Here is a 15048-nt window from a genome sequence, read left to right as displayed (position 1 = left end):
TGTAGAGGTGGGCATTTAAAAGTCACTTGGACAGGCACATGGATAAGAAAGGTTCAAAGGGATATAGGTGCAAAGTAGGTAAATGGGATTCAATCAGGTAGGCACCTTGGTCAGCAAGGATGAGTAGGGCCGAAGGGTCTATATCCATGTTGCATAACTCTATGACTCTATAACAAATCTCTCCCACCCAGCTTTGCTGAGCCATGATTTATTTATACCGAGAGCAGTGTGTAACATTCACTTGTCTTATACTGTGACATTAATTTCAAAGTGAATGTTGCTGCAGAAAAAAAAAGATTGATTTTACCATTATTCAAAATGTGCTGCTCACCTGCTTTAATGAATCGAGGTAACTGGAGTCTGATTGTTCAATCGTTTGTTTAATATTAATTACAAACTTTCAGTTGTATTGTTTCTTGACATGGAAATATGACCATGGCCACTCACAGAAGTGTAATCAGATTAAAATTCCCCAATGAGTTCAGGATTTGGATGGTGGAAAACAAACGTATAAGTTTTGTATAAACGAAAGACAGTAAATTAGAGTAAATTTAAGGCACAAAAAGTCTAAAAAGTGAATTATTCTGTTTAAGGTCCAGGCATGAAGACAGAACAAGTCAAGTCAAGTCAAGTCAATTTTATTTGTATAGCACATTTAAAAACAACCCACGTTGACCAAAGTGCTGCACATCTGATTAGGAAAAAAAAAAAGAAACATACAGTGGCAGGCAGCCAAACACAACGGCGCGGCCATCTTGAACAAAATGTTTAACCAAAGCAGAATGGTTTGTGATGGTGACGACATAATGCGTCATTCTTGTTGCATAATGAAAGGCACGGGAACTGATGAATGAACGGGAATCACCCAACAGTGTTCGACAGCTAGGATTATAGAATATCCAGCATCAGAAATACCAAAAGTGATATGAAGCCCTGTGATTTATGGTAACATAGATGGGATTGTAGCCTTGTGTTGTCACTGGTCTAGTGTGTCAGATGGCTGGGTTATTAAATCATAGAGGAAGATACATATTCTACCCTGACAGCAGGGGCATTTAAGTTGAACAAAGTTGTTTGGAATGGGGTAAGGTCATCTGTCGCCATGCCTACGTCCTTCCATCTGATCATCCTGCCAACATGGGCTAAACAAGTCCATCAAAAGCCACAGCCAGGCCTGAAGCCAGACAAGGGTCACAACCAAAATGGACCCTCTTTATGGCCAACCTTGCATGTTTCACCTACCAACACATAGGCTTCTCTCCCATCGAACAGGTTGTTCACCAAAAGACTTCACAAGCAATGTAATAATTTATTGGGCAACATTATCCCTGCCTGTCAACACATCAACGACCTATAACAGTAAGATTCCCAACATCAACACTGGAGATAGACATAAAAAGCTGAAGTAACTCAGTGGGACAGGCAGCATCTCTGGAGAGAAAGAATGGGTGACGTTTCGGGTCGAGACCCTTCCTTCAACACTGGAGACGATTCCATCACTTCTGACTGCAAATTGGCCATTGCAAAGTTTCATTTCCCTGAACAAATCTCACGCTGTATGAAGACCAGGAAGGAATGGAGCTTGGTAGCATAATGGTTGTTACTGGAGTAACACCCAGAGATCTAGACACCAAGAGGAGTTCAAATCCCAGCATGGTAGCTCAAATATCTGAACATCAGGCTTATAAATGAAAGAGAATTAAATAAAAATAATTTGTTGAATTAATTGTAAAATATCTTTGGTAATAACAACCATGGTATGACAACTGCTGTTGAAACCCATGGGGTCACCAAGGTTTCTCAAAAAATGAAACTTTTCTTTATGAAATTGAAAGAGGGCATCTGGCCTATTTTTGGCTTCCAGAACAGTTCCATGAATCATGTTGACCTATTCTCTCACAAGTATCCCTCTACAAAGCACACCCCTCCCCCACGACTCACCCTCCACTCACTTACTCTCGGGGCAATTCACAGTGGCCAATTAATCTACCAACTCACACTTCTTTGGGATATGCGAGGAAACTGGGGAAACATGGAGGAAACCCACACAGTTTCAGGGAGAACGTGCAAACTCCACATTGTCAGCATGAGTTGAAGCCCTGGTCACTGAAGCTGTGAGGCAGCAGCACTACACCCAGCAGCACTTTGTTTCCCATCTGCCATCCTTGCCTTGTGTGGTCCAAATGCAGCTCTCAGCTGACCAATAATCTTACTCTGTAGTGAAGGATGAGCATTGATCGATGGGATTGCTGTCACTGCCCCCATCTGGAGAATCATTTTAAAAAGGATCAATAAATTTACAGCTTCGAGGATTTAGGAGGAAGCAACATGACTTCCATCCACAGACAGATTGCAAGAGGGGAAGGCCAGAACATCCAATCCTCTCTCCACCAATATAGTTCCTGAAACATCCACCAGCATAGCTCCACATGGGAAGAGGTGTCTCAGCTTTCATTATTGGACAGCACAATTCCAGCACTGTGCTGACCTTCAGGAATACCAGCCAACAGCATAATCAAGGACCAGTCTCACCCCGGTCACTTCCCTCTCCCATCAGGCAAGAGGTATAGAAGTGTGAAAACGCACACCTCCAGATTCAGGGACAGTTTCTTCCCAGCTGTTATCAGGCAACTGAACTGTCCTATCACCAACTAGAGAGTGGTCCTGATCTCCCATCTACCTCATTGGAGACCATCGAGCTATCTATAATTGGACTTTACTGGACTTTCCGCTGACTGGATATCATGAAACAAAAAAAGTGACGTGCAAGACACCAGATCTAATGGGAAGTAATTCCTGGAGGATTTATTCCTGGAGCTCTGGCAGCGGCAGCGTGTTCGCCCGCCCCGGGTCGCGGGGCTTGGGTCGCGGACATTTCACCGTCCGGCGCGGCCTAAGATATGTCGCGGGATATTTCTCTGCTGGGCGGGGGCTTCAATGTCGGGAGCCACGACCGCCCCGACGTGCAGCAACAGCGGCAGCGTGTTCGCCCGCCCCGGATCGGACTTATCATCGGCGGAGCCGGCCGTCTTCAGAGGCTGCGGGAGCGGCTGGGACTTGCCTTAGGCTCGGGCCGCTGCGGACCGTCCGGCGCGGCCTGCAACCACAACAACCTGACTGCGGGAGAAGACGGCAGGAGAAGGGAAAGACATTGTGGCCTTCCATCGCAGTGAGGAGAGGACTGGAGGAGACTCACTGTGATGGATGTTTCTTTAGACAATAGACAATAGACAATAGGTGCAGAAGTAGGCCATTCAGCCCTTCGAGCCAGCACCGCCATTCAATGCGATCATGGCTGATCACTCTCAATCAGTACCCCGTTCCTGCCTTCTCCCCATACCCCCTCACTCCGCTATCCTTAAGAGCTCTATCCAGCTCTCTCTTGAAAGCATCCAACGAACTGGCCTCCACTGCCTTCTGAGGCAGAGAATTCCACACCTTCACCACTCTCTGACTGAAAAAGTTCTTTCTCATCTCCGTTCTAAATGGCCTACCCCTTATTCTTAAACTGTGGCCCCTTGTTCTGGACTCCCCTAACATTGGGAACATGTTTCCTGCCTCTAATGTGTCCAATCCCCTAATTATCTTATATGTTTCAATAAGATCCCCCCTCATCCTTCTAAATTCCAGTGTATACAAGCCCAATCGCTCCAGCCTTTCAACATACGACAGTCCCGCCATTCCGGGAATTAACCTAGTGAACCTACGCTGCACGCCCTCCATAGCAAGAATATCCTTCCTCAAATTTGGAGACCAAAACTGCACACAGTACTCCAGGTGCGGTCTCACCAGGGCCCGGTACAACTGTAGAAGGACCTCTTTGCTCCTATACTCAACTCCTCTTGTTATGAAGGCCAACATTCCATTGGCTTTCTTCACTGCCTGCTGTACCTGCATGCTTACTTTCATTGACTGATGCACTAGGACACCCAGATCTCGTTGAACTCCCCCTCCTCCTAACTTGACACCATTCAGATAATAATCTGCCTTTCTATTCTTACTTCCAAAGTGAATAACCTCACACTTATCTACATTAAACTGCATCTGCCATATATCCGCCCACTCACACAACCTGTCCAAGTCACCCTGCAGCCTTATTGCATCTTCCTCACAATTCACACTACCCCCCAGCTTAGTATCATCTGCAAATTTGCTAATGGTACTTTTAATCCCTTCGTCTAAGTTATTAATGTATATCGTAAATAGCTGGGGTCCCAGCACCGAACCTTGCGGTACCCCACTGGTCACTGCCTGCCAATCCGAAAGGGACCCATTTATCCCCACTCTTTGCTTTCTGTCTGTCAACCAATTTTCTATCCATGTCAGTACCCTACCCCCAATACCATGTGCCCTAATTTTGCCCACTAATCTCCTATGTGGGACCTTGTCGAAGGCTTTCTGAAAGTTGAGGTACACCACATCCACTGACTCTCCCCTGTCAATTTTCCTAGTTACATCCTCAAAAAATTCCAGTAGATTTGTCAAGCATGATTTCCCCTTTGTCAAGCATGATTTCCACTTTGATGGATGTTTCTTTTTTTGTGTGTTTTTGGGGCTGTGTAATTTTAATGCCTATTTAATGTTTTTATTGTTGGACTGTGTTTTTGGGGTTGTGTAATTTTAGTGCCTATTTAATGCTTTTATTGTTGGACTGTGGGTGACTGAATTTCGTCCAATATTGGATGACAAATAAAGCTATCTTGAATCTTGAATCTTGATTCAAGATCTTGAATCTTGAATCTTGAATAGTGGAGGTCATGTGATTACAAAGTTAAGAAGGAACAAGAAGTGCCTTGAATGCAACGGTGAGATGAAAATGAATGTAATGACCACATAGTTTTCAATAAAGTTAGATTTTTAACTTGTAGAGGGTGGAAGATGTGTGGTTCACCAAGGGAATCGTTGGGTTAGTTGGGTATTGTGGTGACGCTAAAATGGATCCAGCAGAACATGGCCTAAGAAAGAGGGACAGGCCAACTACAATGATATTACAGAAGTGTGAGTAAAGTGTTTTGGTGAGGGAGGGCAGACTGAGTTTGAGCTCTAATCAGTAACAGGTAGGTGGCAATTAATGGTCATGGTTTAACTGGAGGAAATTGGAACTGTTTCCGCCAAGCCAGCTGGCCGTGCAATGGTACTGGAGTGGTATATGGGGCATCAGTGATGTGCATGTGGGACTGCTGTCATACCTAGGAATATTGTTGCTGACTGACAACATGATAAGGAGTAGAAGAATGAAGATTGAGCACTGGGAGTGCCAACGGAGAGGCGAACAGTGATAGTAATGCAGGGATGAGTACCCTTTGCAGTCATCTTTTATCTGTGTTTGGATAGGGCCCACTGAGCAGGAAGGTTGTGGTGGTATTTCAGAGGGCATTGCAATTAATCATGTCAAAGCCGTTGAATGTCCAAGGGAGGCAAGGAAAGAGAAAAACTTGAATGATAATTAAGAATGTAACTATTGTGAGGTCTGTTTCATTGCTGTTGATGTGAGTAGAAAATATAAAAACTAAAGTCATGGATGGATTGGTATGAGTTCAGGGGGCAGTATTCCATTCAGAACAATTGAACTGTACTTTAGAAATTGTCAATCAAATTTTCTGACATTATCATGAGATGATGAGCCAACTGTAATTTTCATTACATTTTAAAACAAAATTATTTTAAGAACATGATTCTACGCTTGAATCAAACTGATATCTATGGTGCTGCAGTCATTCAATCCTTCAAGTTGTGTAGCAAAATAACTGCAGATGCTGGTACAAATCGAAGGTATCACAAAATGCTGGAGTAACTCCGCAGGTCAGGTGTCATAGCATAGTGTCATAGTGAGGCCAATCACAAATTGGAGGAGCAGCACCTCATATTTTGCTTGGGCAGCTTACAACCCAGCGGTATGAACATTGACTTCTCTGAATTTAGATAGTTCCTCTCTCCCTCCTTTCCCCTCCCCTTCCCAGTTCTCCCACTGTCTTCCTGTCTCCACCTATATTCTTTCTTTGTCCCGCCCCCCCCAGACATCAGTCTGAAGAAGGGTCTCGACCCGAAATGTCATGCATTCCTTCTCTCCAGAGATGCTGCCTGACCTGCTGAGTTACTCCAGCATTTTGTGATACATTCAATCCTTCAAAGTTGGACTTGTCTCCAATCTCCCACTCCTTACACTTCTTCAATTACCGTGGGCATGAATTCAGATGCCTTGGGCACAGAATCATTGAGTCATACAGCATGGAAACAATCCTTTCATCCCAACTCACCTATGTTGACCAAGTTTTACTCTGCCTAATTCTGCTCCGAGAACTGATGAACTTAAAAACTTATAATGGCATCACAAGAAGGGTTATTGCCTTGACGAAAATCACTTTTTCCATCGAAATACATGAGTCAATTTCACTATTTGATTTGAAAGAAAATTATTACCTATACAGAGCAGTTTGAATTGCTAATGGTTTCCAATCAGCTAATTGTAGATTTTGCAACATCGGTAATTTTTTTATAACCACGTGGACCAACAGAGAGAAAGCAGACAACGCGATGCACAAGCCAAAGCAAACCTGCCTTATTTCAAGCACGTTATTCCATCGAAAGGGTGGGCACACCTAGTGATGGAAGAAAATGCTTCGAAGGTACATGACTGGGAATTATTTAATTGCTTGCACATTCTGTAAAAGAAGCATGCTGCAATTGCTAGAGTCACAAACATGAACGATGTCGATCATCAAAATTGCCTTGTTTTAATGGGGCTGATTTTAAGATTCACTCACATGATTGCATTTCCGCTCAATGTTTCATCCATGAACTCTTGGTATGTCCTCCTCTGATGACAACATCTGAACAATGACCCTCTTACCTATTTTGAGAATCTCACAATCTTTCTTTTCCCTGTTTATTCAGATTTGAGATATAGGTGTAGCTGGCCGCCAGATTAAAATTTGTTACCAGGCTCTAATTGTTCTTTAATTTGAATTGCAACCCGATACAAATACCAATCCATATCAGAGGAAGGTCAGGAGTCAACCACACCACTCTGCCTCTAGGCTCACATGCAAAACAGCCCAGACAAGGAGAGAAAATTTGTCTTCCAAAGAACATTCACAGACAGATACATTTTTGTAACTATTTGGTAGTTTTATACTCACCATTACTGATTGGCGTTTTGCATTTTCTATTTATTTATTTGCTATGATTTAAATTTCTGAGCTGCTGTGGTAGAATTCAAGTTCATGTTTCCAGACTTTTCTCATTGGTACTAGCCACAACGGTAGTATTTGAGGTAAGTTAACCACGATGCTTCTATCTGCAAAATTTTATCTTTTCTGGGAACGATGAGGTTGGTGACTGCTTAGATATTTATTAATCTATTGTGCATAAGCAGTAATGTGTTACATTTGCCAAGTGCTGCCAACACCATTCAACTCACAAATTGAACTACCGGAAGAATATATTTGGACTCCAAGTATTCATTTATCAGCTGGTAACCCTGCCCCATCTCTCTTCAAATGACTGCTCCACTCATTGCAAACAATCTAATCTGAGGAAAGACATTCTAGCCTTAGAGGGAGTACAGAGAAGGTTCACCAGATTGATCCCTGGGATGGCAGGACTTTCATATGAAGAAAGACTGGATAGACTAGGCTTGTACTCGCTGGAATTTAGAAGACTGAGGGGGGATCTTATAGAAACATATAAAATTAAGGGGTTGGAGAGGCTAGATGCGGGAAGATTGTTCCCGATGTTGGGGAAGTCCAGAACTAGGGGTCACAGCTTAAGGATAAGGGGGAAGTCTTTTAGGACCGAGATGAGAACTTTTTTTTTCACACAGAGAGTGGTGAATCTGTGGAATTCTCTGCCACAGAAGGTAGTTGAGGCCAGTTCATTGGCTATATTTAAGAGGGAGTTAGATGTGGCCCTTGTGGCTAAAGGGATCAAGGGGTATGGAGAGAAGGCAGGTACAGGTTACTGAGCTGGATGATCAGCCATGATCATATTGAATGGCGGTGCAGGCTCGAAGGGCCGAATGGCCTCCTCCTGCACCTATTTTCTATGTTTCTATGTTTCTATCTGTCTGCATACTCACTCTTGATGCTTAAAGGCATTGAACAAGCTAAATCACAGTAATCATATTTGTGAATAACTTTTGCACTATTTAATTCAAGATAGGTTTTATAATCAGGCCCCTAATAGGGCATTACTTGGACTGTGAATTATTAAACACATGTCCATTTAACAACTATGTGATTCATTTTATTGGAATTATTACTTTGTGACAGGCACTTTATCAAAATAAGTCGCAAGAACAAAGCTTAACCTGCAACAAAGCTGAAGCACCTTCGGGTACACAATACATTGTTATTTTCAATTTATTCATATTCGCGACCTGGGCATTATTGACAAGGTGAGCATTCTTAATTGCCCTTAAGAAGATTTTGATGAGCTGCTACTATTCTGGTGAAGGTCATAGAGATTTACAGCGTGGAAATAGGCCTTTATGCTACTGAGTCCACACCAACTATTAAACACCCATCTGCACCAATTCTCCATTAACCTTATTTAATGCTCCTCATGCTTCTATTCCTTATCTTCTTGTTAAATGCTTGAATGTCAACATGTTTTTGTTGAAATGTGTAAAGCAATGAGAAAGGAGCATCCGTGTATTTCTAACATTTCTTTTTGCTTAATGTATGCATTTGCATTGTTTTCTTTTTATCTCCGTATTTCTCTGCGCCTCTTGTGATTCTAATTATCAGCTTCTCCTTTTCATCTTTGATGATTTCTTCCTCCATCCTAGTTCACTTCTCAACTCTCGTAGCCTTGCTATATTCTTTGATTTCAAATTGAACTTCTGCATTACATTATTTATTTCCACAAAGGCTTGACTTTCTTCTTTCTATTTTCACAGCACATAATTCCATAGAAGAGATAGTTTCTTCTGCCAATTGAAGTGTCCCAAGTACATGAAAGGGTACAGAATAACAAAGGGAACCGAATAAAAAAAAGATCTTAGTTTTGTTTAGTTTATTATTTACACGTGTATCGAGGTACAGTGAAAAGCTATAAAAAAGACAAACATGATTAGAATCAAGCAGTCTACAGATACAGGATAAAGGGAATAATGTTTAGTGCAAGATAAAGTCTAGTAAAGTCTGATTAAAAATAGTTCAAGGTCCTCCATGAGATAGATGGTAGGACATGACCACTCTCTATTTGGTGATAGGATGGCTCAGTTGCCTGATAACATCTGGGGATAAACTATCCCTGAACCGTATTACTAAAAAGGCTGATTTATCTTTGTCTCTTTCTCTTTGGTTTGTTATCTTGATCCTCTCACTCTATAGTTATGAACTTTGTCTATTTGATTTAAAATGTACATATTTCCATGTTTCCTTATGGTATATGTCACATAGAGTAATTCCATTCGCCTACTAATTTTCCTTTTAATTATTCTCATATTTTCATCAGTTCTACCACCCTCCAAGACAAGGGACATTTAACCTACTCACTGCTTTTGTTAACATCGCTGCCTCATCTGTTCTCAATGCGAGACCTTCTGCAATAGGGCATCTGAAATGCCCTCCTTCTTCCCGACATATATTTCCTCAATTTTTTGCATGTTTACTCTGATTCCCTCTACCCCTGCAACCACCCCCCCCCCCCACATATCCACAATCCCTAGCCAGCCTAGTCTCCACATCCAATATACCATACTTCACCATTTCTGCAGCTCCAGTGAGATCCCACCACCAGTCAGATCTTCCCCTCTTAACTCTTTCTGCTCTCTTACAGGGACCATTCTCTTTGTGACTCCCTGATCTGCGCAATCCTCCCCCTTCCATTGCACTTCCCCCTGAAACTGTAGGTGTAATAATTGTCCCATCACCTCTTCTCTCATCACCATCCAAGTACCTAAACGGCCTGTCCAAGTGAGGCATAGATTTGCCTACATCTCTTTCAACCCAGTCTACAGCATTTGGTGCTTGCAATGTGGCCTCCCCTGCATTGGAGAAAGCACGCCAAAGGGCCTGTTTCCGCGCTGTATCTCTAAACTAAACTAAAAGTGTTAAACCAGGGCATAAGCATCCATTAGGGTGGAAGGAAAATGATGGCATGACATTAATTGAAGAACGGGGGAGATGTATTAGGGTCATAACCAACATCTATTCCTTCTCCAGCACCACTTAATTAATGTGCTTGTCCGCTTATGGCTCTTTGCAGAATCTTCTCACATACAAATTAGCAGCCATACTGACCTACATTATAACTGTGACACTACGGCATTATTAGTTATGAAATACTTTGGAATATTTGTGAAATTTAAAAGCATCTATGAAAAATTAAATTAATTCTGCTTTAAATTAAGGCAAAAGTTTAGCATCATCTCATCACTGCTCCTGTCTCATTATTACTCTCTCCAATGCATAAATTAGACTTAACACTACGCTGTGGCTTTTCAGTGAAAATAATTAACATAATTAATAATTATGAGTTGCATGTTACAAGAATAGACTGAAACAATAAATCTACCAGAGCACTTGTGTTTGTGGGGCATGGCTCCATTCACGTCCATCAAGTACAACCTATTTCTATAGGGGCTGATGCTGGCATAACTTTAGATAGACACAAAAAGCTTCTTCAGACCCTTCTTCAGACTCGACCCGAAACGTCACCTATTCCTTTTCTCCAGAGATGCTGCCTGACCCGCTGAGTTACTCACAAATAGGTTTTTGTGTCTATCTTCGGTTTAAACCAGCATCTTAAACCAGCATACATGTGGACATTGTGGCCATTCAGGACATTTTCTACTGGCGGTGCCTGCGGAAGGCACGCAGCATCATCAAGAACCACAGCCACCCAGCACGCAGGCTGTTCTCCTTGTTACCGTCAGGCGAACGATACAGGAGTATGGCTGCGTGTACCACCAGACAAGAACAGTTTCTACCATCAGGCCATCAGGCCTCTGAACTCATAAACATATTTCACATCATATATGTTGATTATTTTTACCTATTTTTAATATTGTCTTTTTACATTACTCATGTCATTTTTTATCTTATTTATCCTTGGAATATTACTACTGAGGTGACCCGTTGTCTTGTCAAATACATTTCATTGTATCGTTGAACCTGTGCCAACCTACATATGACAAATAAAATTTATTATTATTATTATTATTATTATTATTATAACTTTGGCTGTGTTTTCCATGGTTGGAAACTGTTTCAGCCCTATTCAGTTTCCCTCCACCCCGATTTTTGTTCTGACTTTTCGATATTGTTTGCACTCATGTTCTCATCTAAAACATTCTCTACTTTCTTTCCAATTCCTATTCCTTCTTCATTTTGAAGTGGTCTATCTCTCTGAGTCCTCCCATTGTTCTTGTGTATTCTATCTCCATATCTGGGTACTTGCCCACAGCCAGCAGGACTGCACTACCTCCTCCTGCACTTCTGACAAGGACTCTGCTCCCCTCTGCCAGTTTACTCTCATGTCTTGCATCTGTGCTGATGGTTCCAACTTTTTTTCCGAGTGCTTCCAAAATCACTTCCCTCATTCCTAATGCAAGGATTTCACTCACCTGTGATGGATGGGGACTGTGAGCTGTGTTCTCTTCATTTCTGGCCCTTCAGATTTCATTTCTTCCTCTTTCAGAACCTTTACTGACCAACCCCCACATTCAACAGGGACTCCTCCCCTATTTCCATAACCTCCAGCTTCCTCCTTGTGAATGTAGGTCTTAGGTTCTCATCGTGTTCCATATTCATGCGAGGGGCTGAATTCTGCTTCCAGTACTTTTTCTTTCGAAAGAAAGACACATCATGCAGGAGTAACTCAGCAGGTCAGGCAGCATCACTGGGGAATATGAATAGGTGACATTTCGGGTCAGGACTCGTTTTTAGGCTGATTGCAGGTGGGGTGAGAAAGAAAGCTGGAAGAGAGGAGGGTCAGGACAAAGCATTGCCAGTAATAGGTGAACACAGGTGAACACAGGTGAAGGTTTTTGTTTTGTTTTGATGGGTAGATTGTTGGACAAAGGCTAGATATGTAAAAACAGGTGTGGGAAACAGCTTTTGTATTCTCAAGCTTCACAATCCGCAAAACTTTATTTGTTTCGTTTGCACCTGTTTTTCATTTCTGGCTTTTGTCCAAAAATCTGCCTGTCCAAAAAACCCTCACCTGTGTTCACCTGTATTGGACATGATTTGTCCCACCACCCCTCTCTTGTAGCTTTCTTTCTTGCCTCCCGAACCCCCATTGCAATCAACCTGAAGAAGGGTCCCGACCCGAAACATCACCGATCCATGTGCTTCAGAGATGCTGCCTGACCAGCATCTGCAGTTCCTTGTTATTTCCTTCTATTTCTTCTGTTTTCTTCCAATAACACGGTTCCATGTCAACAATCCAATTCAGGTCCAAACATATCATTCCAGTTGGGCAATTGGCTGTCAGAGTATTATTTTTTTATTTATCACCTCTTCAATTGGTAACCTCTCAAGTATTGGGCCTAAGTCAGCCGGGTACAGAGGAATTTTGATTGATTGTTCCTGATAAACATTAACCCTGGATGATCAGCTCATAGAAGGATTCTTATTCTTCGTGGTTCTGATTATGGCAGAGCCAGGCCTCAGCACCTAGGTATTTCTCTCTCATAGACTGCGCTTCTTGTTATCTCTATTAGGATGGAAATGAGCCATTGAGCTAATGAGGACATGGCTGTACCAGAGACTTTTCAGAATCGACATATTGTCTCATCTCATCACAGTTACAACACAGTTTCAGATATGGTATGTCCATTTTCACTATCTTAATTACCAGATTGGCTTTTCGGAACAATTTGTCACTCAAAACTTTAAGATCAATGAATGCCTTCTCCTTTTTTGCTGAAATCTGTTATCAATGTCCTTGCAAGTACTCCTTTAACTTTCTCAGAGAACTATACAGACTGTTAAGCACCCATGTGTTTGGCCACTTCTGGATTTTTGTTGAGGTTGTGTTGCACTATTTATTGTTCTATTCCATGCTGGCTGTTTTAACTCTCTGACAAATAAAGCCCAGACATGCATTGGGTCATTGCTTTACTGAATTACTTCATTCAGCAGACAGGAATGATTCTTAGCTTCTCCTTGGAGGTCTTGGAGGGGAGGATGCTCCTCAAACTGTGGAATATCTGGGAACATGCAACTCACCCCCTCCATGACACACTAGTCAACCTGAGGAGTACCATCTGCAACAGACTGGTCCCACCAAGATGCAACACAGAACGCCACAGGACATCCTTCTTCCCAGTGGCTATCAAACTACAACTCCTCTCAATAGTCAATATCAATAGTCGTTTATTTGTCACATACACATAAATGTGTAGTGAAATGAAAAATTACCCGCAGTTCAACAATAAGACCAATAAGAATAATCAATAAAAATGCAATAACACATACAATCATAAACTAACACCAAACAAAAAGAAACATCCATCACAGTGAGTCTCCTCTCCTCACTGTGATTGAATGCCAGAATGTCTTTTTCTCTTCCCCTGCCGTCTTCTCCCGCGGTCAGGCTGTTGGAGTTGCCACGTCGGGGCTGTCATGGCTCCCGACATTGAAGCCCCCGCCGGGCGGAGAAAATCCCGCGGCCTATTCCAGGCCGCGCCGGACGGTGAAAGGTCCACGGTGGGCCGACCCAAGCCCCGCGATTCGGGGCGGGCGAAGACGCTGCTGCTGCCGCTGCCGCTGTCGGAGATCCCGATGTTGGCCACCACCCAGGGGCCTGCGTGCTTCCGACATCCAGGCGGCCCGCGCTGAAGCCTCCGGAGACGAGTCGCAGCCACTCCCGCAGCATTCGAAGCAGCCAGCGCCGCAGGTGGTGAGTCCGGGCTGCTGGCTCTGTGAACCAGAGCCCGGGTGGTCCCAGCCGGAGCCCGCCAGCTCCAGGTGCATGGCCGGTGGTAGGCCGCAGCGGGAACGGAGACACGACACAGAAACAAAGGTCGGGTCTCCGCTCGGGAGAGACACTTTTACAGTCCCCCCCCCCCCACATAACGCACAACCGCAAACACTACATCATATTTAAACTACAATTCAGACAAAAACAACAACAAACACAAAAGACAAACGGACTGCAGGCAAGCCGCAGCTGCGAGGGCAGCGCTGACTCCCTCCTGTCGTGAGGTAGACTTACTCCCCTCTGCCCCCACCCCCCACCCCCCCTCCCAAAATCTTTGCACATCCCCAATCCTTTCCACTCGTCACTTTAATTTCATGTTTCATGTACCTTGTGTTTTATGAATGTTGGCAGATCAATTTCCACCTGGGATAAATAATGTTCTATCGCATTGTATTGCATTGTATTTGTCACATTAATTCACTGCTTCATTCTCACTTTGAACTCATCGTCCTCCTGTAGTGTTCTCATGAAAATTGGAAGTACAACATCCCATCTTTCAATGTGTTACTCAATGAGTTACTAGTTTTGTCTTCACATGCCCACATTGCTCTTCTGGCTTTAAACTAGTGCTCAACCAAACCTCTGCAGCCTCTATCATAATTCCTAACCACATTTATCCATCACCATGTTGGTTAACTATGGCTTTTGGAGCACTACAGATTTGCTTTGAGATCTCTCATCCTTCTTTTTAGTGGCCCTCATGAACTCATCGCATCCTAAGTCATCTATCAACCTCCTTTGGTCCAATAATCCTCCAGGATATCTGTGCTTCTGCAATTCTGCCACTTGTGAAGCAGTTATTTTCCATGATCTATCTACTACACCTACATTTAGGTCACACAGTAAAATGTCCTTTCTTTTTTTTTAACAAAGTTTATTTCTGATTTTTATTAATACAGCTTTGATAATTCAATGCATGAACACATTAATGCTGATGTATCCCCCCACCCACCACCCCCACCCACAATACCATTCAATATACTAAACATAAAAATAAAATAAAAAATAAAAAAATTAAATTAAATTTAAAAAAACAGAGAGGAGGGAAGCAGAAAAAAAAGGAGGATTTTTTTAAATTTTTTTTAAAAATCGGAATGTTAAGTCATATCAGGG

The sequence above is a fragment of the Rhinoraja longicauda genome, chromosome 3, assembly GCF_053455715.1.
Source record: "Rhinoraja longicauda isolate Sanriku21f chromosome 3, sRhiLon1.1, whole genome shotgun sequence".
NCBI classification, from domain to species: Eukaryota; Metazoa; Chordata; class Chondrichthyes; order Rajiformes; family Arhynchobatidae; genus Rhinoraja; species Rhinoraja longicauda.
Note: the sequence above shows the minus strand (reverse complement) of the source record.